General features: G+C 40.4%; 1 pseudogene; it reads right to left on the bottom strand.

The window, feature by feature from the left end:
• Window positions 1-19,829: 19,829 nt before the first annotated feature.
• Window positions 19,830-20,061, bottom strand: LOC128098547 (signal transducer CD24-like; annotated as a pseudogene).
• Between the last annotated feature and the right edge of the window lie 5,757 nt (window positions 20,062-25,818).

The following is a 25,818-nucleotide window of genomic DNA, read 5'->3' as shown; positions in this document are numbered from 1 at the left end:
TCAGTAGGTATCTCATGACTCTGGCATCTCTAACATCTTGGGTTCTCCAAGGCAATCTAGGCTTCAGCTTCACAGCTTCGTGCAAAGGCCTCTCTACTAGGCCTCCATTCAGGGACACCCCTGACACATGCCTGCCCTCAGCAGCTTTCTTTAGGCATGGGGGCAAATGGGTTATGGAACCCATTTCTTCTATCCTTAACTCTAAATCTAGAACCATGGGGCTGAAGCTGCCAAGTTCTGTTGCTTACTGGAGCTGGAACATGGCCCCCTTATTTAATTATAGCTTTACCAGCTTTATGTTTTTCTTCACTGCCAAAGCTTGGCTGTCCTTGAACTTGCTTTTTAGAGGTGGCCTCAATCCCAGAGATCCACCAGCCTCTTTCTCCCCAGTGCTTAAAGGTGTGTCACACCACACCTGGCTCTAAACTTTTCTTTAGTTCCTTTTCACAAGTTGGAAACTTAGCTAGGTGGGATCTTGCCCTGAGGTCACCACTCCCTTTATTCCATTTCTTAATCTGTTTATCTCCTTGAACAAAGAATTTAGCTCCATTCCACTTTCTGGTGCTCTTTTTCTTCTCAAATATTTTTCCTTGCTCAGTTTGCTCCTTTTCATTATATATCTTCATTAGAGTTAAAACTTAGTAACCACACAACAGAATCTATACTAGGCTGTTTTGAGATTTTTCTCTGCCAACTGAATTAATCCAAAACTCTTCACTTTAGCCTCAGGCAGACTCTTCAGACAAGGGCAAAAGCAGCCACATTCTTCACCCAAAGATCACAACATACTAAAATTCTCCCCTGAAACCTCTTGAGTGAGACCTCTAGTCTTAGCACCACTGTCTTCCATGCTCCTACTAGTATGGCCCATTCAGCAGTTCTTAAAGCATTCCACTGCTTTCTAAACCCAAAGTACCAAAGTCCATATTCCTCCGAATAAAATCATGGTCAGGCCTATCACAGCAATACCTCAGTCCTTGGTACCAATTTCTGTCTGTTCTTACTATTGTTGTGAAGAGATACCATGACCACAGCAACTCTTACAAAGAAAACATTTAAATGTTTAGACATTTAATTAAGAACTTACAGTTTCAGAGGTTCAATCCATTATCCTCATGGCGGAAGCATGGCAGCAGGTAGGCAGATGTGCTGGAGCTGAAAGTCCTTATATCCTGATAGTCAGGCAACCCGAAGTTGACTGTCATACTGAATGAAACTTGAGAAAAAGACTTGAAAACCTGCCCCCACAGTGACACACTTCTCCAACAAGGCCATACCTAATAGTGGCGCTCCCTTTGGGGGCCATCTTCTTTTAAACCACCACATTCCCCAATTGGCTTTTAGTCATGGTGTTTCATTAAGCAATAGTAACCCTATTACACTGGGGATACAATGTAACTAGTTAGCTCACTTTGTGGCTGCTCTGACTTCCCTGTTTTGACTGACTAGTAGCTTTGGAACCGCAAGATGATGCAAACTCTCCTGTGGTAGTTTGAATACAAAAATGCCCCCATAGGCTTGTGCATTTCAACACTTGGTCTCTGGTTGGTGGTGTTCTTAGGGGAAGTTGTGGTGCCTTTAGGTGATACAGCCTGGTAGGAGGAAGAACATCACTGGCCAGGGTTGAGAACTTACAGCCTTGCCTCACTTCCAGTTTGTTCCCTCTGCTTTGAGTTTGTGGTTGAAGATGTGCTCTTTCAGCTCCCGGCTCCAGTCATCTCTTGTTCTGCCTCCAATACCATTAGGGACTCCCCACCTGCATCCATAAACTAAAACTTCATTCTTCGTATAAGTTGCTCCTGGTTGTGGTGTTTTTATCATGGCATCAGACATGTCACTAATACACTGTCCTTAAGCGGCCTTGTTGGGGATTTGTTACGGCAAAGAGAAGGGTAACTAACCCTTCTTCCCTAGAGAACCTTCCCTGCTCAGGTCTCTATACTTTCTCCCTAGCCTCTAGTTTGCACCTCTCATCACTAGAAAAACTGTGACTCCTTCCCTGTCTATTTGCTGCTGATTTTTGACTTCTGTTTGCATGTTCTTTTGTCTTGTATTACTGGGTCATTTCATGTTTCCTACAGATTTAAATTTCCTATCAATAATGTGAGTCACAATCACACCTTATGCTAAATACATCAGATGCCTGCTATATAGCAACCACTTTATATTGGTTGTGTTGGAGAAAGAAAATTAGAAACAAAAGCTTTTCCCAGCCCAGAAATACTCTCTGTAAAGGTAGAAGAGACGAAGGAAACAGTTTTCCTGCTGAATAAGCATTAAACCCGAGGTGATGCATGCCACAGGCAATCGACTAAGAGACTGCAAAGTCAGAGAGACATTTTAACATTTTGTGTAGGCAAACAGATGCAACCCATTGCATACATATATTCAAGCTGAACAATAGCTAGCCTTCAAGAAATAAGATCTAAAGGTACCATTTGTCATATCAAATTCAACCAGATCCATTGGGCAAATTGAGGTGTTCATCTGTGCTGGTTGTATCCAAAGGGAAAACAAATACAGCTTCACAAGAAGACAGTTTTAAAACTTGAGCAAGATGCCTAACAGTTAAACTTGTAGCTGTCTGTGGAAACGGGGCTTCTATCTCCCTTGATGATTACATTGCAAAAGGATGGCTTCCAGGTCCTTGAGAAAGATGTGCCCGGGACATAAACTTGACAAAAGAGCTATCTAGTTTTCAGAAGGATTTATATACACTTCAAAAAGGGGAGAAAGGACCTTTCCACTGCAAGAATTCTAAAGAAAATTCTCAGAGAAAAAGAAAGAGGGAAAATACCTTCCCTTATTTTTCCCTGGGAAAAATAAAGTGTCTTAGGGTTAATCAATATTTTCTTCACAGTCGCTTATAATATTGTTTTTATTCCTGCTCTACACATCAGGAATATGATATTTTAGCTTATCATATATTCAGTAAAATCATAGTGAAATAAAACAGAAGCCAAAGTAACAAAACCCAACACTGGCCTTTTCAGGTTCACTCATCTCTCTGTTTCCTGTTAACTCTTAGATCTTTTCTGTGTGACAGGTCTTTTTCTGTGGACACACTACACACAAGTCTATTCACCCCACATAGGGAGACCACAACAGACCAAAGTGCAGATATCACCAAAATCCAATTCGGTGAACTAATGAATTTTATTATTACTAATAGGCATATGAGTGAGGAGTTACCTACAGAAGTAGAAATGACTCAAAGATGGCTTCATTACCAAGGCCCACCTCAACATGGCTAATAGCTCACAAAAACTGGAAACCTGGACCACACTGAGCAGCCTGCAGGCAGCTCAACAGGTTGGAGAGTTCCTATCCAAGTGCCTCTGTTGGTCCAAGCCTCTCCTAGGCAGCTCAGCTAGTTTCTGCTCCTTTCAGGCAGCTAGTCTGGTCTCAGAGTCTTCTTTGCAGCTTGGCTTGTCTGAAAGTGACTCTCAGCTTTTATTGTTTGCCTTTGGAGGGAGGGACCTGGTGAACCTGATCAGTTTTAGGGACTTCCTGAAGTGATTCTGAGTTGTTTACCTTGCTGTTTAAGGAGCTTCCCTGCAGGATGGAATGTTTCAATTTCAGAGAAACCTATTACACAACAATATTATGTCAGACTTGACATCACTGTGAAAAATACTGGAGAAAATAGTTTTAAAGGGGGTGAGATTTGTTTCTGCTCATGCTTTTAGAGATTAGAAATTTCAGTCCGCTGTCAGTTATTGCCATTGTTGTGGGCCTGTGGTGAGGTGAACTTGATGGTGAGAGCACTTGGTAGAGCGTGTCTCACCTCATGTGGGCAGACAGAAGAATAGAGGAAGGGGCCAGGGATGAGATACGCACTTCAAAAGGTCTCTCAGGGATGGAGAGATGGTGAAGCAGTTAGGAGCATTTGCTGATCTTCCAGAGGACCCAAGTGCAGTTTCTACCACCCATGTTGAACTGGACAGCATTGCCTGTAAGTCTAGCCTTGAAGGATCTGATGCCCTCTTCTGGCCTCTGTGGGCACTGCACTCATAAGCACATACACACAAGCAAACACACATACATATAAATAGTAAAAACATTTAAATTGTTGTTGTTGTTTTTTTTAAAGTACAGTCTTCCAGGAACCTAGTTCCTAGAGGCCCTACCTATTGAAGTTTCCACAATCCCCCAAAATAGCATTGCACAATGTGTTCTAAACCCTCAACACATGAGCCTGCAAGGATGACTCATATTCAAACCATGACAGGTTTCAAGTGGGAAGGAACTTCCCACTTCATCATACCTTGTTTTGTCTATGTTAGCCACATAAGCACAGGCTTTGTGTCTGAAACACTGTCCACACCCTGACACATGTGAGCAACCTTCTTCCTTCTTATCTCTCAGCTTCGTTTACTTCCATTACCATCCTGTTCTTTGGTAAAAATCAGCAATCTAATTTTCTATAGGTCTCCATGAACTAGCATTCTGTCACTTTCTCCCTAGCTACATAAATCTGTTTGCCTACTGTCCACAGGAACTACTCAAACTCACTGTTGCTAAGAATGTGCTCCAGAAATTATGATCATGTTTTGGCCACCAATATTACACATTAGGAAACATACTTTTAATCACAATATCTACTATGTTACTTTTCAATACAAGGAAGGAATGGACATATAATTTCATTTATAGAGCAGTGATAAAGGATGTGTTTAGCCTAAAAGTCTGGAACCCTGGCAGCAGGGTAGATTCACCACCTGTTCTGATATGCCAATAAAATGCATAAATAATTACAAAAAGCAGAAAGAAGACAAAGTTACACCGGAAAAAGGAACAGATATATGAATATGTATGTATGTATGTATGTATGGTGTGTGTGTATGTGTGTGTGTGTGTGTGTATGTGTGTGTGTGTGTGTGTGTGTGTGTGTGGTGTTTGACTCCATCACTGAGATACTAACATGAACTTTGGGTTTAAATAGAGGAAGGAGTAGGACATGGGGCGAGAGGTGTTCATACGCACGTTTTCCTGGTTGATGACTTTTATGGGCTTGTCACTACACATAAATAAGTTTCCAGATAGAAAAAGGATTATATACCCAAATCTCAGTGTTTATAGTGTCTGAGTAAAGCATTTCAACATCTTAAGATTTCCCATCATACAAAACACAGGGGCAGCCGTGGAAAAACTGATAAAAATCCAAATAAAATCTCCTCATTAGTTAGTGATATACCAACATTTCATTAATTTGCTTGTACCATAACGTACAACATTAATAATAAAGAAAACTGGATGAAGGTTTGACAGGCTTCCCTCTCTATGTCTGTCTTCTCTCTTTGCTTCCCTCTCTCTCTCTCTCTCTCTCTCTCTCTCTCTCTCTCTATATATATATATATATATATATATATATACACACACACACACACACACACACACGCACACACACGCACACACACGTGTGCGTGTGTGTGTGTGTATGAAACATTTTTTTGTAAATCTAAAATGATCTTGAAGCTACAAGTCTATTTGAAATCTGTCCTGTCCTTCGTTGTTGTTTATAGTTTGGATTTCCATTTTCCACTGCAGTTCTCACTGGTATTGATGTGTTTGTCGTTACACTTGTAGAAGAAGGAAGACACTTGTCTCCTTGCGGATAGTGTTCTGATTTAAAAGACTCTTGTCATAATATATATTTAGTAGGGTAGAGCATTCTGTTTTATGGAAATATTTAGGCTCTAACTATGTATTTATTCTTCCAGATTAATTTTACAGTTAGGCTCTTAACTTCCATAGACATCTCTATCAAGCTTTTGATTGAAATTATAAGTTTAGTGAGTAGTTTGCAAAGTCATACTTAATATCATTAGGATACGCAAAGTTGTCACCATGAATAAATAAAAGAGCAAGCAAAGTATGTGAGCAGGTCAGCTGAGGAGCAAGCACAAGAATAAAGCAGGGTGTCAAGACAGCTTAGGAGTCAAAGTGTTGTGCAAGCCTGATGATTTGAGTTCGATCCCTTGACCCCATGTTTGGAAGAGAGAAGCAACTGCCAAAAATTGTTCTCTGAATACAATATGCTCTCTGTGATGAGAGTGCTCACACTCACACAGGTGTGTATTTCTCTCTCACACACACATACATGCACATTGACACAGACACACCAATAACAAAAATAAAAAGACTGATGGCATCCAAAATTTATATTGAATTTCATACTAATGAACAATAATTAGAACAGAAATTGTAGAAAAAGTCAGTCATTATTCCTTTCTTCAAGGGTCAAAAATTAAAATGAATAACTCCTGGTTCTAGTAGTTGTCTTGTATTGTTGGCAGGAAGATAATTGGCAAAATTTTTCTGGAAAACACGTGTGTCTCCTTTTAAATTCTTAGCAATTGGATGTTGTATATCAAGCCTGTCTACTCTCAGAAGAAAGATGTATAATTGTAAAAAGATTCCTGTAATATTGCTTTTAAATAGTGAGGGTATCTTAGTGTTACATTAGTGCATGGTAACTACAATTTATGCATGATAAAGGTACAGTGAAAACTACATATACTGGTCTGTGTTTGTGTATGTATAACCAACGAGACTGTCTGCTTCTTTGGCCTTTCTGGATGGGAAGGAGCAATGTACTTCAGAGCATGGAGTTTTGTTTGTGAATTCCTATCCAGAATGTAATATGGAATCTCTAACACCTCAGGCCCTTCCCACTGAATTAATGTGCTGGGATTTTAGAGAAAGATGAACAACAGGAGTGGGTGGTGATACGGTTTCAACTATATGTGCAAGAGAGGGACTCTGGTGTTCACACCTGTTGTTCATGACAACAGGGCCAGCTGCTCTGTGGTTTCATTGGTCTCATTATGGAGGACAAACATCTTAGAAGTAATGAAAGACATTACGTCTTGATCCCTAAATAAGTCCCAGCAAATAAATAAACTCAATTCATTCTTATCCCTGGTGTTTTATAAAGTTCTTCTGTGGCATCTGGGAGATGCCATTAATTGTGGGATCCTAAGGTTCACTTTGGGTGTGTTAGTGTTTTGTGACTTTGCCATGTGAGATGTGAACAAATGTCTTTTCACCCCACATAGGGCACCAAGAAGAGACCAGAGAAACAGGTCTACCCAAGTGCAGTGTAATGAACCTGTTGTTCGAATCTTAGATGGTCTTTTAATAAAAACTCAGAGCCAGATATCAGGGTGAAAGTTGAAAGATCAGAGAAGAACAGCCAGCTACCACTTCTTACCTCTACAAAATCCTCAGCCTCAAGAGAGTGAGTTCCTGTTTCCTCACGCCTTATGCACCTTTCTCTGCCCTACCATATTACTTCCTAGGATTAAAGGTGTGTGTGCTTCCCAAACAAAGGCATGAGATCTCAGGTGCTGGGATTAAAGATAGATGTATGCCACCACTGCCTGGCTGTTTCTCTCCTATAATGGATCAATCTCTTGTAGCCCAGTGTGGCTTTGAACTCACAGAGATCCAGAAAGATCTCTGCCTCCCAAATGATAGGATTAAAGATGTGGGTCACCACTGCCTGACCTCTATGTCTAATCTAGTGGCTGGCTTTGTCCTCTGATCCTCAGGCAAGTTTTTTAAGGTACACAACATATCACCACATGAACCAATAAGTGTATTCAGATTGCTGAGGATGGGTGAGGAGCGACTTACATAACATGAGCCATTCAAAGGCAGCTACGTCACTGAATGGCCCACCCAGCATGGATGATGATGACTCACAAAAGCTGCCCAGCTTTCAGACAACTCCAAAGAAGAGCACATTGTCCTATCATGTGTTTACTGCTGGCATGACCTTGGGAAAAGCGCTGTGGATCTCCTGAGTTTCAAGAGCTTCCTGGCTCTTGTGAACACTTCCTCTCCCCATAAGGGAATGTTTCAATTTGAAGGACATAGCCTCACATAAATCAGAGCTAATGATCATCCTTTTCTCACTTAAGCAGGGCATGTGATGCTGACTTAAGTCATTGGTCATTTGGATTTTCCATGCAGTTGAAGGACACCAAACAGGGAGACCTGAAACCATATGACAAATTTAGCAGTTGCAAAAGTTGGCAGACAGTTGAATTGAGAAAGGTGAATGAGGAAGCTCTGAGAGTATAATGTAAAAAGACAAGACAGTGGAAAGACAGGGGAGGGGAGACATAACAAACTTATCTTGAGCTGAAATAAAGGAAGGAGGCGGGTAGTACAAGAATGAAACAGGCAAATGCAAAGCCTCTGTAAGGATGTCTTGTGATTTAACAGTCACTGGAAGACGCTCTTTCCCACTCACCTCTGTACCACCACTTGCTTTTCTTTCCTGATTCAGTTCATGAGCCCTTTTGTTTGACCTCCAGAGAAACAGTGTGCAAGATTCTGAGCAGAACTCACATCAAGAAGTGGTAATGCAATTTTAGACCCTGACTGTAAGAGCAGGATTTGTGTATAAGCAGCTGAATGGTTCCTTTAAGTAGGCTTCTGTCTACTTCTTCAACATATCATCTTCTTCATGGCTATCATGCACAGCACAGACATGTCTGGTGACTTCTGGATGTGCAGCATGTCCCTCTTGGCCATATGCCTATGATACTAAGTTTCATTAGAGCCTTGAAAGCTTAGAATTTGGCAAGGCAGGAAGTCTGAGTCAGGCCCAGTCTCAGAGGGTCTCATCTGAGATCATACATATGGTGAGAAGACAGCTGCATTTTGTTGAGGATAGCATGGCTTCCATAGAACTTTTGACCAAGAGAGATTAAGTTCTTTTGAAAACTTTGACAGTTTTATTTTTAAAGCTGGTACACAGTATAATTGATTTCTTTTCTTGTGTGTCACTGTGTGCTCTGTGACATATAAATAGATCCCTGTAACCATCAGCAAAACCAGGACACAGAATCATTAATTCTGCCACCCCAGGAAACTCCTCTAGGGCATTCCTTCATAGTCAGATACTTCTGCACCTTAACCACTGACAACCAAGATCATTTTGTATTCTTTCTAAAATATCACTCTTTGAAAATTTCTTGCATGTATACAATGGATTTTTTGTCTCTTTCCCTCCTTATGACTCTCTCTCAGTCCCCATTACCCTCTCTCACTCCCTGATACCCTCACCCCCACTCCTGCTGAACCCCAATAAGCTCTCCTTCTGTTTCATATCTTTGTAAACACTGAGTTTAATCAAGGTTGCTTGTAGGAGCCTGAGGTAGTGGTCATTTACTAGATCATAGGCAGCTTAGTCACCACTACACCACTGAAAAAAATAACCCCTTCCTCAGCAATCCACGACCAACAGCTCCCCAGGTCAAGGCAAGGCCTCATGAGTTCCTCCTCCATCCATCATGGAATAGTGACAGGCTTCATCTTGTGCAGGTCCTGTGTCCATGGTCACAGTGCCTGTGAGTTCCAGAATCACTTTGTATTTTGTCTCATGTAAATAAAATCTCCCCTTTTTAATGCCCTTGAACTTCATTAATATGGCTGTCCATCAACAGTCCATTCCTTGCTATTGATGAGCAGCATCCTGTGGTGTGGATGCAACCAGTTTGTTTGGCTATTCAGCTGCTGAAAGACACTTGGAGTGTGTCCAGGTATTAGTAGTTATGCATGAGGTTGCTAGGAGTTTTATATACAGATTTTTGCTGTTTGAAACTCCAGGTAAAGTTTGTTATAAAGAAGTGGCAAAGAACTTGGTCAAATTGTGTATATATGTATGTATGTATGTATGTATGTATGTATGTGTGTGTGTATGTATGTATGTATATATATATATGTGTGTGTGTGTGTGTGTGTGTGTATAGACACACATATATTAAACTTGTGAAGGATGAGCTATATTTACCTGAGTAGTCCTTTCTCCTCCCTCTCCTTTCTCTTTCTTTCCTCTCTCTGTCTCTGTCTTGGTCTCTCTGTCTCTGTCTCTGTCTCTCTCACACACACACACATACACACACACCTCACTCATGCATATGGTGATAATTTTTTTAAAATTCTTTTTTAAGTTTATTTATTTATTTTACATCCCAGCAGCAGTTTCCTCTCCCTTATCTCCTCCCAGTCCCCACACCTCACCCAACCCGTTCCTACCCCTCCAATCCACTCCTCCTTCACTTCTATTCAGGAAAGGGCAGATCTCCCATGGATATCAACAAAACATGTCATATCAAGTTGCCTTAAGACTAAACACCTCTCCATGTATTAAGGATTGGCAAGATGATCCAGTGTGAGGAGTAGGGTACCAAAAGCTAGTAAAAGAGTCAGAGATAGCCCCTGTTTCCACTGTTAGGAGTCCCACAAGAGGACCAAGATACACAACTGTAACATACATACAGAGTACCTAGGTTAGTCCCATATAAGCTCCTTAGTTGTCAGTTTAGTCTCTGTGAGTCCCTATGATCCCAGGTTAGTTGATCTTGTGGGGTTTTTTTTTTTGAGTGTGTGTGTGTGTGTGTGTGTGTGTGTGTGTGTGGTGTCCTTGACCCCTGTGTCTCCCATGATCTTTTCTCCTCTTCTTCTGCAGGATTTCTGAGCTCCACTTAAAGCTCCACCTATGGATCTGCATCTGTTTTTATCAGTTGCTAGATAAAGCCTCTCTGATCACAATTGGGCTAGATACCAATCATGTTTGTCCTTCTGGATTTGGGTTACTTAACTCAGGATGTTTTTTTTCTAGTTCCATCCATTTGCCTTCAAACAGTTGGGCAATACTCCTGTGTAAATGTACCACATTTTCTTTATCCATTCTTCAGTTGAGGGGCATCTAGGTTGTTTCCAGGTCCTGGCTATTACAAATTAAGATGATATGAACATAGCTGAGCAAGTGTCCTTGTGGTATGATTGAGCATTCTTTGGGTGTATGCCCAACAGTGGTGTAGCTGGATCTTGTGGTAGATTAATTCCAAGGTTTCTAAGAAACCGCCATACTGATTTCTATAATGGCTGTACAAGTTTGTACTTCCACCAGCAATGGAGGAGTGTTCCCCTTACTCCATATCCTCTCCAACATAAGCTGTCACTTGTGTTTTTGATCTTAGCCATTCTGACAGGTATAAGATGGAATCTCAGAGTTGTTTTGACTTGTATTTCCTTGATGGCTAAGGATGTTGAACATTTCTCTAAGTGTTTCTTGACCATTTGAGATTCCTCTGTTGATAATTCTCTCTTTAGATCTATGCCTCATTTTCTAAAATTGTATTATTTGATTTGTTGATGTCTAGTTTCTTGAGTTCTTTATATATTTTGGAAATAAGCCCTCTGTCAGATGTGGATTTGGTGAAGATCTTTTCCTATTCTGTAGACTGTCATTTTGTTCTATTGATGGTGTCCTTTGCCTTACAGAAGCTTTTTCAGTTTTATGAGGTTCCATTTATTAATTATTGATCTAGTGTTTACACTATTGGTGTCCTGTTCAGGAGGCTGTCCTCTGTACAATGAGTGGGTGGGACCAGGAGTGCCACCTGCTTGTCTTCTTTCTCCCCAGCTCTGGTTTTCTGCCTTCTGGAGCCATTCCTGAAGTCTTCTGCACTGGATTGCTTTTGTTTTTTTGACAGTCTCAGGTATTTAGGCGGGCTTCTCACTTGCTGTGTAGCATAGATTAACCTTGAGTTTCTGATCTTCCAGCCTCCACCCCTTGAGTGCTGTGATTACAGGTGTGTACCCCTACATTGAGTTTATGAATACATAAGCTCACTTTCTCTTCTAGGTGATGGATTTCTTTATGGAATTTTCATAATACTTTATTTTTATTGGTCCTCCTTCTCATCCTCCCCTTAACTTGTTTTAAATTATATTTTTCTTTATTTTTGAGTATTTCATACATGTATACAATGAAATATGATTATATATATCTCCTCTTACCATCTTCCAGTTCCTCCCATATTTCCTAACATGTCTTTCTTCCAGTTCCTCCTCTTCCTCCTTCTCCTCCTCTTCTTTTATTCTTCTTCCTCTCCTCCTTCTTCTCGTTTTCTTTCTTCAATAATAACCAGTTAAACTCAATTAGTACTGCCCATATGTTCATGAGTATAAGGTCATTTACTGAAGCATGGGCTGTCTACCAGTGGGGACATGCTAAAATATAAACAATTCTCCTTCCCCAAACAGCAAGCAGCTACCAAAAGCTCCCCAGAAAGGTGTGGAGTCTGGAAAAGATCAACCCCATCTATACTGTAAGTTTGGCTGGCTTGACCTTATTCATGTGTTATGCAGATAACCACAGCTGATGTGTATTCTTAACTATAGAAGTCCTGTCATGTCCAGAGAACACCACTTCAGAACACTTTCCCCAATCCTCCGGCTCTTACATTCTTTCTATCGCCACTTCTGAAATGTTCCCCAAGACTTGGCACATGGTAATGAAGGTGATAAGGATGTCTGATTTAGAGCTGGGGGTTATAAGGAAGTCCAATTTAGAACTGAGAGCTTGGTCTCTCATTCTCAGCATTGTGACCAGCCATGTTTTTCTCCACTGACCGCTGCACACTGCAAAAAGATGCTTCTCTGACCAAGGTGGAGAGCAGCCCGGGTCTATTTGTACAAACATAAATATTTAGAGGTCAGCTTGCCAGCATAACTGGTAAGCAAAGTAACAACAGTGGGTTCTTCCCTGTGCCTGCCTTTCACCTGCTGACACTCTGCCCCCAGCTGGGTTTCCTTCTGCTTTCATGTCACCTGTGTTTCATTACCCTACTGCTCTCCCTTCCCTTTCCTCCTTTTATGTTCTCATTTCTTGTTTCACACCTTTACACACACACACACACACACACACACACACACACACACACACACACACACGATGATTCTGAAAAACTGTTTTCCAGAGAGGATACACAACTTTACACTCCTATTAGCAGTGGGTGAGCGCTTCAGTTGCTCTGTTTCATTCTTAGCATTTGGTGGTTTTGATATTTGGAAGTTAACCACTAGTTGGGTTGTGGTTTCTAATTATTTGAACCACCCTTATGACTAATGATGCTGAACATTTTTTAATGTATAAATTCATTTTTTGCCAATTTCTTAATTGATATGCATTTATTTTGGTGTTGTTGAGCTTTGTGATTTGTGTACTCTAGAGTTGAAAGAACGCACATAAATATAATATTTGCAAGGACTTATTTCAAACTGTTATTTGTGTCCCACTGCCATTAGTTTTTTTTGTAGTGCAAAAATATTTAATATTGATAAAGTCAAACTTACTAATCTTATCTTCTTTAGATTGTGCTGTTTGTGGCTTGTAAAAATTCTTTGCCTCATTCTAAGTAAAAGTGATATATCCCCTGTGTTTTTTCTACTTCATTTTTAGATCTATAATTTATTTTGAGTTCATTCTTTGTAAAGTTTGAGCACACACAATTTCTAGTTGTTCATGTGTTATTCTATGTCCCTTTGTGGGAAATTTTTGCTGATGTCATTAAAGTCCACACTCAATAGATGCTGAATTAGTGAAAATGAAGAAATATCTTGGATCTCTCCTTCTCCCCCTCCTTCATCTATTGGTGTGTGTTTTCTCAGTCATGGCTCTACTTCATGTTTTTTAAAGATTAAAAAAAATGAATTATGTGCATTATATGTGAGGGTCCATGTTTATGGATGCAGTGCCTGTGGAGGCCAGAAGAGGGCATCAAATCCCCTGGAGCTGGAGTTATAGGAGTTGTGAGCTGTCCAGTGTAGGTGCTGGTAACTGAACTTGAGTTCATTGTAAGACTATCAGTTGCACCTAACTGCTAAGACACTTCTCCAGCCTCATTTAAATTTGTTTTACTTTGATACAAGGTGTCTCATTGAATTTACAGCTTGCTGTTTCAGATAGACTAGTTAGCCACTGAGCCTGTGGGATCCACCTATGTCTACCTCCCAGCATTGGAGTTACAGGTGTACATTACTGTGTCTAGCTTCTAAGTGGATCCCAGGGAGCACAGCCCAGGTCCTTACGTGAGTGTAGCAAGAACATTACCCACTGAGTCATCTCCCCTGTCCAAATGGAACCTCTTGAAGAGGGACTAAAACTTTTAGACAAGATTCAAGAGCTCCACAATTCAGGTAGAAAGGAAACTACAGTCTTTGCCCATTCTAGCATTCCAACATTATCATTTGACACTGACCTACTGATCTATCTTTTGGCATCAGACAGGAGTTGAGCTGGCAATTGAATTGGTTTCTTCCAATTTCTCCTGACATGGGAGTCAGGCATGTTTGCTTAGCTTCATGATGAAGGTGCCAGGTATTCATTGCCGATGTCAGATTCAACAAGGCTGGGCCCTGGGCTCAATTTATTTTTTTTAGGGTTCTGAGTCACGCTTATAGAGTTCCAGGCTACATGGCTGCTTTCCTGCATGCCTGTTGACTTCAGGGTTTCTTACCTGGACCCCATAGTTATAAAAGAAAGTTGCTTGTAATAAATTCTGCAAGGAAGGGCAGGAAATGGAGAGAGAGAGAGAGAGAGAGAGAGAGAGAGAGAGAGAGAGAGAGAGAGAGAAAGAGAGAGAGAGAGAGAAAGAGAGAGAGAGAGAGAAATGAATTCCTACTTGTTGGGATAATCTTTTTGTATACTGAGAGAAGATGTATCTCTGCTTAACCTCACCTGCCTAAGGCACCTTCTTATTGGCTTAGTAAAGAGCTGAATGGCCAATAGCTAGGTAGGAGAGGATAGGCAGGGCTTATGGAGAGAGATAGGAACTCTGGAAAAGAATTGGAGGCATGAGAGATTTACCAGTCAGCCGTGGAGGAAGTCGGGTGTACAGTACTGAGGAGAGGTAATGAACCACGTGGCAGAACACAGATTAATACAAATGAGTTAATTTAAGTTTTTTTTTTTTTGGTTTTTCGAGACAGGGTTTCTCTGTGCAGCTTTGCGCCTTTCCTGGGACTCACTTGGTAGCCCAGGCTGGCCTCGAACTCACAGAGATCTGCCTGGCTCTGCCTCCCCAGTGCTGGGATTAAAGGTGTGCGCCACCACCGCCCGGCCTAATTTAAGTTTTAAGAGCTAGTTGGGAACAAGCCTAAGCTAAGGCCAAGCTTTCACAATTAATAAAAAGTCTCCATGTCATTATTTGGGAGCTGGAGGTCCAAAGAAAGACCTGCTACAACTTGTTATATTGACTAATACAGTTACATCTTCCCCACTAAATTGCTTTTGCCCTGTTGTCAAAAATTAGACCAACAAACATTCTTGAGTCAATGTTTTTGGTTGGTAGGCTCTCTAAGACCACCCCTCCCCCCATAACTTTAGCTTGGAACCACATGACACACAAATCTAGGAACTGACCCTGGTTTTCCCATTGGCTCCTTCCCTTTAGATCATGTCTATGCTATTTCTCATGCTAAAAATCTCAATATTACTAATGAAAATAAATATTTAGAAGATACTGCCATTAACATAATTCTATTTAGAGTTTTATTTTTCTATAGGTTAAAAAGGAGACTTGGAAAAAAGTAGCAGAGTGTTGATGATAGTCCTCTGTGGGAACTAAGATAAAGATTTTTTTTATAGTCATCTGCCTATTCATGATTTCTATATTTTCTAAAATGAGCACAATGCTGGAAGCCGACATGTTGCATGTCATGCCTCAATTTCTATTTTTGAAATGCTAACCCACAATGTTACTATCTTCCAAGAAGAAAATAATTAAGCTTAACTGAGGCCATAAGGATGGAACCCTGACCCAATAAGATTAGTGCCCTTATAAGAAGAGGCCTTGGGGCACTCAATCCCTCCCTCACATGTGTATAGACAGAGTGTGAAGGCAGCTATCAGCAAGTCAGGAAGACAGACATTACTTAACCCTGCTAGGGCCTTGAACTTTGACGGCCTTAGCCTTCAGACTATGAGAAATTAAACTTGTGTTGGTTAAGCCTTCTACTTTTTAATAGCAGTTGGGGCAGACTAAAACTTATGAATTATTTTTATAACAAAAAGATAATAACATTTATTTAAAGGAAAAAATGAAAGCTTGGCTTAAGAGGCACTAAAAACAAAAGTGTAAGATCTTTGTAAGTTTCCAGGCATTGCTAATTTTATCTTCAGTTACTCAACAGGAACACATAAGAGAAACGCTAAGTGGAGATGATGGGAAATGTGTTATTTTCTTCTTTTCTTTTTATTTTCCCCATGTGTTTCTTGGAGAGAGCTATTACAGTTTCTTCTTGTTGGAATGTACAGGGAGTAAATCTTAGGACATCTAATTTTACATTTGATTAGAGCTCAGATGAAAGAGTTTTGCTTGCCCACACAATCCCTTTCTCTTTAACACACTCACAGTTGTTTAGCTGTGTTAATATTTCCCACTGGGTTGGTACCACAATGTAACATAGTATATGACCAAAACCCTATTATCTAGATAATGTACAGTATATTGCAATCAAATTAAGTCCATGAACCCTGTTGTTCTTCCATGTGTTTGGCTGCATATCTGATTGTTTTTCATATAATATACAACATTTTTAAAAAGACAGTCTCATCTGTGTGTACATCTCTTTCCTCATCTGCCATGCCTTTTCAATTTTCTTTTCTTTTGTTTTTTTTTTCCAAGACAGGGTTTCTCTGGATAGCTTTGCAGCCTCTCCTGGAACTTGCTCTGTAGACCAGACTGGCCTCAAACTCGCAGAGATCCCCTCCCCTGCCTTCTGAGTGCTGGGATTAAAGATGTGTGCCACCACCACCTGGTGTCTTTTCAATTTTCCATTTACTCTTTGAAGTAAATCAGATAGTTAAGGTGTGGTGTTGGGAGGAGTACACTTTCTTTTCTTCTTCCCATAGAGATGATTTTGCTTCTGAATTTAATGTGCTTCCATGGAGTTCCATGTCCACACATTTGGTGTTAAGGGTGTCATAGTGTGAGTTCACACTCATTTTCTTTTTCTTTAGCCTGCTTCCTGCTCCTTAACCTCATTTAGATATTGTTGTTGACAGTGACCAGAATTTTCTTTTAAAAATTTATAGTTTTTTATGAAAAATTTATTTGTATTTATTTTTTCTATTTTTTTAGTTCATTGAGGATTTTGTGCAATGTTTCTTTTTAATCCTATCTCCCCCTCCTCCAACTACTTCAACTACTCTCAGATCTTAGCTCTACCTCCTTTGCTACCTACCTAAATTCACCTCCTCTCCCATTTAAACACACAAGGTTCCATTTGTGTTGCCTATATATTCTTGGATGTGTGGTGTCTTTAATTACATTTCTATTGCTGTTATAAACCACCATGACCAAGACAAGCTATAAAAAAAGTGCTCATTTGACTTATGGTTTTAGAGGGTTAGAGTCCATGACAGAGTGAAGGAACAGCTAAGCATTCACACCTTGATCCACAACTATGATGCAGAGAAAGAGAGAGGGTGAAAGAACTGAGAATAACAGGAGTCCTTTGAACCCTCAAAACCCACCCCCAATGACACATTTCCTTCAACAAGGCCATATTTCCCAATCCTTCCCAAACAGTTCCACCAACAAAGGACCAAGCATTAAAACGTATGAGCCTATGAGGACCATTTTCATTCAAACCATCATATGTGGCCTTCCACTGGAGCATGTCAGACTTCTGGGGGCCAGAAAATTTATTCCCCTTCTCCCAGAAGCTGTCAGTTGTCAATAGCATCTGAGTTAGGGGTGGGACTTGGTGCTCACTTCACCATCTCCATGCTGGGATTTTGTCTTGATTGAACTTGAACGAGTCTTGTGCATGCTGCCTCAACTGCCATGAGTTTGTGTTCAACTGCTTTGATATGTCCAGAAAACTCTGTTTATTTATAGTCATCTGTCACCTATGGCTCTTACCTTCTTTCTACCCCCTCTTCTGAAATGATGCCTGAGCCTAGGTGTGTGTGTGTGTGTGTGTGTGTGTGTGTGTGTGTGTGTGTGTATGTGTGTGTGTATGTGTGTGTGTGTGTGTGTGTGTGTGTGTGTGTGTGTGTGTGTGATATAGATATATTATTTAGGGATGAATATTTCCTATTCTCTAATTCTCTGCACCTTGACTAGCTGTGGGTCTCTGAATTAAAGACTACTACAAAAAGAAGCTTCTCTAGTGAGGGCTGAGAGAGGTACTAATGTATGTGTTTAATGATGTTATTAATGACTGATTCAGTAGTTTGTCCACTTAGTAGAGTGATAGTACTCGATTCTCCCCCAGGGATTATGACCTGTTTAGATACAGGTTCTTGGTCCTCATAACAGTGCCAAATATGTGTCTCAATATGTGGAGTGGGCCTTTAATCCAATCAAGAAAGTGGTTGGCTACTTCCATGAGTTTTCTGCTATAATTCTATCAAACAGATTCTCTGTGCTCTAGTTTTTAGATAAGTCCCTTCTATCTTTTAGCATCTTTGATTTAGACTCTTAATCACATTGTAACATTCTTGGGCATTATGGTCATGCTCATTATCTATGTTTTTCTCTACAGACGTTTGAATGTAGCATTTCCTTGACATTGTCCTCCATTTCTTCTGCAAAACTGGAGACTGTTGGTGATGCTTTCACTGTGTGTGTGTGTGTGTGTGTGTGTGTGTGTGTGTGTGTGTGTGTGTTTAACCTCTGATTTGCTCACTAAGTTTTTCATTTATATCACTGCTATTTTTTTCCAGAATCTTGACTTTCTCGCTGACTTTTTTCTTACATGCTGTTGATTTCCCCTTCCATTTTTCCTCTTGCTGCCAGCTTTCCTCTCCAGATCCTGCACTGAACTCATCAGCTTGCTCGTATTCTCTTTGAGGTCATTGATTATTTTTACCAAGTGAATTTTGAAGTCCCCACCTGTCAGCACTCTGAAGTTCTCTAGTTGAGGAGTTGAACTCTTTTGGAGGAGTCATGTTGCTGTGACTTTTCATGTTCATTGAGCTTCTGTGTTGAAACGTATTCACTTACGAGTTTGTGTATCTATTGGCAACGTGGTTGAACTGTCGTTTCTTGAGAGTTCAGTCCTGGTACTATTCTGAGAGATGAAAACAAATGTCTGTAACTACAGCAACATCAAACTACACACACATAGAAATACACTTACACTGATCAGAGTTTACTAAGAAATCATCAGTGAGTAAGAAGCAGAAAACAGCAAAACCAATACAAAGCATTGCATGAGAATAAAAATTATGTAGGGTAAATGAGGAAATATTTAGTGAATGAGGTGAGGAGAACATAGGGGCAAAGCAAGGCTAAAAAATGAAAGAAAGGAGAGGGAAAGAGAGAATATCAGCTTTTTTTTGAGATTTGAAGTAAGATTTATTCAGTGATGGCTGGATTTGGGGGTGGATTCCAATCCATCCTTGCCTGGTACATGTCAGTTACTAATAAAGGTCAAATATAATGCCAAACCTAAAGCCACAGGAGGGGGTATTATGCTCAATTCCAAAGAGAACAATTTGACAATGTGGAACTTAACTAGAGTTTAGCATATTAAATTAGTAGCAATGAAACAATACACTGAGGATTTAAAGTAACACCTGGTAGTTCCTTCCAACATATACATAAATAGCATCAGAGAAGCCTTTTAATTTCACCTATCTGTGTTATGGCCTTAGAGGTTGAATGAGCCAATGAAAACAATCTCCATCCTACATACCATCTTTATCTCTACATAAAACCTATGCTTGATTTCAAGTTACAGTTCTAAATGTCCATGTTTCTTAAGTCACATTCAAGGAAATCATGTCAACTTCAGATGTTATCACATCTTAAACATAAAACTCCAGCAGATTCAATATTGGCATTCACCATCTGTCACATCCTTCACATGAATTCTCAAGGTTTTCTGTTGAGGGGTGGTAATAGCAGATTTGATGTGGACCTGTTTCTTCCAGGTCACACTGAACTTGTGGTTACCATTGGGGTGGGTCTAGAAGATGGGGAAGTAGAGACATTACTTGGCCCGAGTCTCTAACAGTAGAGATGTAGAAGAGAAAGTGAGACCACAAGGAGACCCGCCGTTGACTGCAGGGCACTGCCACCTGCTTTTGGTGGTGGCATTAGTTGGATTTGGGGCAGTAGAGATAGTCTGGTTACTTGAAAATGGTGCAACAGATATTTGGTTGCAATAGATCTGTGTGGGCAGGAGCAGTGCCAGAAGCAGCAACCCCAGCCCCAGTCTGGCCATCATCGCTGTGCCCATGTCTGCTTGGTTGGTGCGCAGCACGACTCTCTGGATGTTCGGTGCGTGGAGATCTGCTCGGTTCATGTGGGCACAGGCAAGGTGGGGCAGCATTTTTTTTTTAAACAAAGAGAAAACCTGGTTATCATCAGGAAATGAAACCATATATGTTGATCCCAACTTAGAGTATATGAAAATGATTCACTCTTGTCATTTGCATAGAACCCATTCTGAGATTTGCTCTTTCTCTATGCCCTTGGGGTAGAGGTTACTACAGAGACCAAATGCCTCTCTATCTTCCTAATGGACAAAGTGTGGTAAGCAAGCTGCTTAATTTAGATATCTACATAATTAAATCATTAGGCAGCATATTAATACTGATTTGGAGCTTAGACTCTATGCACACTATAAATAACGGCATTCTTCTCATATGCAAACGAGCATCCACCTATCTTGTAAAATGCTTCATGAAGATGGCACTTCACTGACTTGAGTGCTTATGAGATTCTGCGGATGCTGGAACTGATTACTTCCTTAGAGACCCCTTTGTTCTACTGCCTCATTTTTGCTAATTTTTATAGATAGTAGATGTAGGTGGGGTTTTTCATTGGGACTGCCAGCTCCCCAATAATTGACACAGAGACTTAGTATTAATTATAAATGCTTGATCAATAGCTTAGACTTGTTACCCACTAGCTCTTACAACTTAAATTAACCCATAATTCTTACCTATGATCTACCATGTGGTAGTACCTTTTTTCAGCATGGCATGTTCATCTCTGTGTCTCACTGGTGACTTTGCTCTCCTCTATCCCATGCTCTCTTTTTGTCCATAAGTTCCCCTTAACCTCTACATGCCTAGCTATTGGCCATTTAGCCCTTTATTAAAATCAATGAGAGTAACAAATATTCATAGTGTACAAAAAGATTGTTCCACAGCAAACAGACACTGTGGTCAGTGGTAAGTCCTTGACCAGGTCCTGCAGCTTGTTTTCTGGACCTGGAAATAGAACTAGGCTCCCCTGCTTCCCAGGCTGAGTGTGCACAACCATATCCTTGAGTTTTTCTTTTAAATCTCTTCTTTCTGCTTTTATTTTCTGAAGTTCAAAGCTCAATTTATTAGAGTTTGAGAGAAAAGCAACAGGGCAGGCAAGCTGTAAATCCTGGCAGCTACTTGGAGGAGGGAGAAGGAGAAAAGTCTACGCCTTTTCAGGTAGGCATGGAGGTGGGCAAGCAGCCACACAGTTCAAGGGGTCAAGACTTCAGAGAAATATGAGAAAGCAAAGCGTCAGAGAAAGCATGCTTGGCTTTGACCACTACCCCAAGGACAAAGCTAGAGAGAAGAAAGGGAAAAGAAGAACTAGAAAAAGCACAAAGGTGGAAGGTGGATTTGGAATTTCTACCCTAAGACACTTCCGGTTAAAGGAGGAGAAACCCACTGATTTTTCAAATGACGTCATCTCAACTGGTCTCTTTAGTGCCACAGGGCACGCACTTGTTTCTTTAGTCCACAAGTGTTTCCTGGGCTCTCAGTGTGTGCTCCGCACAACAGAAACTGAGATGAAGATGACTGGGGCTGGCTGGGCTACCTGACATTCAGAAAGGAGAAAGGGCTGAACAAATCAATGTCATGAAAAAGTGGAGTAGTTCCATGGACTGCACTGTAATGGTGGCAGGTAAGAATGTCATAGCATTGGTACCTGGTTTCAGTAATCATGACAAGATCAGGACTTAAATGTGATGTTGTTTAGAATATGTATTTTGGGGTGGGAATAAAAGAAATCAAGAATGTTTAAAATGTCATTTCCTGGAGAAGATTTCATTTTCTGATATTAGCAAGTGGATCTTAGCACTCCTGGATCTCTCTCTCTCTCTCTCTCTCTCTCTCTCTCTCTCTCTCGGATGTTGGGTGCCTTGATGTGTCACTCTCTGCCTTATTTCTTTGAGACAGCGTCTCTCACTGAAACTGGAGCTAGGTTGGTGGCAAGCAAAGCTCCAGTCATGCTATCTCCATCCCACAGTATTCGGGTTACACATATGCTTGGTCACATTTAGCTTTGTATGTGGTTTTAGGCCCTAAACTGCACTCCACAGTGCTCTTACCCATTGGGCCATATATCTAGACTCCTCTTGGATTTCTTCTTTCAATGGATTCCATAGGAAAACCAATTGGTTCTATTAGCAAAAAGAGACTGGATTCTCCAGTTCTGCCATGGGTTGGGGAGGAGCTCCTTGTGGAGAGGACTATTCTACTACCCTCCACAGGCATTGCTCTGCTCCCCCAAGCCCCCGGTATTGCTCTCCATGATACTGGTGTCATGGGCACTAATTACTTTCCCCCAATTATTGAAAGAATGAGGCAGACATACTTTTACTAGTTTACATTTTAAAGAAACGAGAAGGCCATAGTTTAACATTTAATAAAGGTGTTTTTTTTTCCTCTTAGAGAACTTAAGGGACTCAATGCAAAAATATCACACAATAAAACGTCATTCCTCTGGTGTACTGAGCCTTGACTCCTTTGTGCCCTGTCCCTGAACATGCTGCTTGCTTGCCTAGCTGGAAAGTCCTTCCCTCAGTGATTTCAGAGCTCATCAGTGGCCTTGCAGGAACTCTTTCCCTTGCTTTCTGGGAGTGTCTTCAAATGACTTAACCACACGAAGTACTAGGCCAAGACAGCAGCAGCAAGTACACAGACAAATGGGAGCTGTGTCTCCTTCTGACCAAGGTTTGCTGACTGATGCTAGTCTTGTTTCCTCTTAAAGCAGTGGTTCTCAATCTGTGGGTCCTGACCCCTTTGGCAAACCTCTATCTCCAGATATATTTGCATTATGATTCATAACAGTAGCAAAATTACAGTTATGAAGTAGCAGCAAAAATAATTTTGTGATTGGGGGTCACCACGAAGTGAGGAACTGTATTAAAGGGCTGGAACATTAGGAAAGTTGAGAACCACTGACTTAAAGCATTGACCCTAATACCTACAACTCAAATGTAGACCCACCATCTCCCCTGCTGTTTGTAGAAGTCTTGCATCATGGTTTCCACAGCAGATTCATGTGAGGACTACTATATTTTAAGATTTTCACAAGAGGTGCTTAAAAAAATATGGTGGTTTTACATTCTCCACCGCCCCCCTCCACTCCTCCACGCCCCCCGTTATTTTTTCGGTCAGGGTTTCCCGTATCCTAGGCTGGCCTTGGACTTGCTATGTAACCAAGAATAGCCTTAAACTCCTGATCCTCCTGCCTCCATCTCACAGGCATGTGCTGCCACTCTGGGTTCCCTTTACTCTTGGATGATGAAGAAAGAGGTCTCCATCTCACTTTTTCCGATGTGTGATTCCATGTGGAATTTCCTGGGCCAGGGAAGGTTGAGGTCTGTGAAGTTCAGCCTCTCTTTATGTCTCCTCCTCTAAAGCAAGCAGATTATTATGTAAATTTCTTTCCGAACTGCTCTGCAGCTCCCTAGAGGAACATTTAGAATAAGGACACACATCTGCTCAAGGGACAGCATGTGGCATAGAAAATCTACACACATATTATAAAAACAAACCCAAACTACCCCAACCAAAATTCAAGCCTATAACAATGACCGAAAAATACTGCGGATGCTCAATTTTTATTCTATTTTATTTTAGCTAAGACATGATTCATAGGATAGCATTTGTGTGCAATCAATATTTTTTCACATGTTAAAATGGTTGTGCAAATACCACTGCCTTCTAATTCCAGAACATTCCTTTGTCCTCAAAGGAAGCTACTTTCCCCATTAAACTATGATGACCCTTAGTATACTCTCTGCCTCTATGGGTTTACTATCAGGCACTTTGCATATAAAAGAATACATACATTGTGTATCCTTTTTGCTGTCTTCAGACTGCAACCCACAGAACCAGGGAGGCTACATAGCAGGGGGGACCCTAGGATGACTGTGGCTTATAATAAGTTTTGGTTTTACTCAATCACTGGGCAAGTCTCAGTGAAACATTTCACTGTTAGGATAAGAATTTGTACTGTATCAAGCTGACAATAGAAAAATAAATAAATAAATAAAATGAAAAAAAAATAAAGCTTTCCAGGTTCATCTATGGTGTAGTCTGGTCCAATGACTTTTTATGGCTGAATATTATTCTACTGTATATGAACACACAGCTATCAGCCCATTGTCTCATTGACTGACTGATGACCATTGAATCATTCAACCTTTTTTATATTTTATGCTGCTATGAATATATTTTTGTACATATATATATATATATATATATATATATATATATATATATCCCATATTGTCTATGGGTGTAAGTGCTGGATCCTATACTCAGCTTGCAATCAACTTTTTAAAGTAGTGCCTCGGTTTTTGCAAGACAACCATTACCGTTTTATATCCTCTCTAGTAGAGAATGACGATTCCAATTTCCCCACACTGCCCGTTTCTGTGATTAGAGGCACCTTGGTAGGTTTGAAGTGGTAGCTCACTGCAGTTTTGATTCACACTTTCCATTAAGAACGGGATATTATGCCTCTTCTTATGAACTTGTTTGGCCCTTTTTATATCTTCCTATATAAATGTCTGTTTAGTTCTTTTACTCATTTTTGTATTCAGATAATTTCGTTTCCTACTGTTGAGTGGCGATACTTCTTTGTATAATAATCTAGATGTTAGGCTTATCAACTCTACAATTTGCACGTGTTCTCTCCCATTCTGTGGATTATTGTTTCACTTTCTTTTTCCCCATTGAGGTGCTTTATCTACACATAGTTGTACATCCTCAGAAAAGGAATCCCAAGATTTTCCCTCCTGTATGTTTTTGTCTTGCTTCTTTGTGGTCCATGATACTGGCTGAGGTTGTCAGAACAATGAAAAAAAAATACATGTGACAGCAGCAGGTCACGGTGGCATTTTTCTAGGTCTTTGGGTTGGGACTCATCACCTCACACTTGTTTAAGCTGCCTGTGAGGCTTGTGATGATTTTCTCAACTGTGTGATCACCAGTGAGTTAAAATTCACCAGTGCTCCATCATCACAGTTAAAAACGAGAAGCTGACTTTGAAGTGTGGCTGGATAAGAACCTGGCATTTACCTCCTTCTCAGCTTTGGTGGTGCTCCAGAGAACACCTATCAGGGCATTTGTGCTCACCATTATGCTGTCATGGAAAGATGGCAAGAAGAGCTACTTCCTTCATAGTGTCTTCTGAAGCACAAAAATTTTAATGTTCAATAACTTTATTTTCTTTGTAAATTTATCTATGCTTTTCTTTGTATTTATCTTTTTTTGAGTAAATTTGTCTATGTTTTCCTCAATGGTAATGAACCAGAAGTCATTTTCTAACCCGAAGTCACAAGAATTTCTTTATACTTTCATTTTCTTCTAAGACCTTTATAATTGCAGATCTTTTAATTATGTTTTTGATCCATTTTGAGCTAGTTTTTTTTATATAGTGTGTGACCAGATACCATCGTTATTCTTTTGAGTGCGTGTATCCATTTATTCCGGTACTGTTTGTTGAAAAGTCTATTTTGTCCTCCAAGGAAATTTCGAGGCATCCTTATCAGAAGTCAATCGTCAGTGCTGATTACACTGGAGATCCCGAGTCCACGGCAACTTGCTTTTCTCTTGCTATTTTCAACACTCTCCCTTTGCTTTGGGCTATTAATAGCTCATGATGTGCCAAAGCTCCAGTCTCTGAATTTAATCTACCTCCAGTTCATTAAGCTTCTTAGTTGTCTATGAAAGCTTTTCCTAACGTTTGAAACATTTTTAGGCATAATTTC

Source organism: Peromyscus californicus, unplaced genomic scaffold, assembly GCF_007827085.1.
Source record: "Peromyscus californicus insignis strain IS unplaced genomic scaffold, ASM782708v3 Scaffold_6__1_contigs__length_162567912, whole genome shotgun sequence".
Lineage (NCBI taxonomy): Eukaryota > Metazoa > Chordata > Mammalia > Rodentia > Cricetidae > Peromyscus > Peromyscus californicus.
The sequence above is the reverse complement of the archived record's forward strand: the minus strand, read 5'-3'. Positions and strand labels throughout refer to the sequence as shown.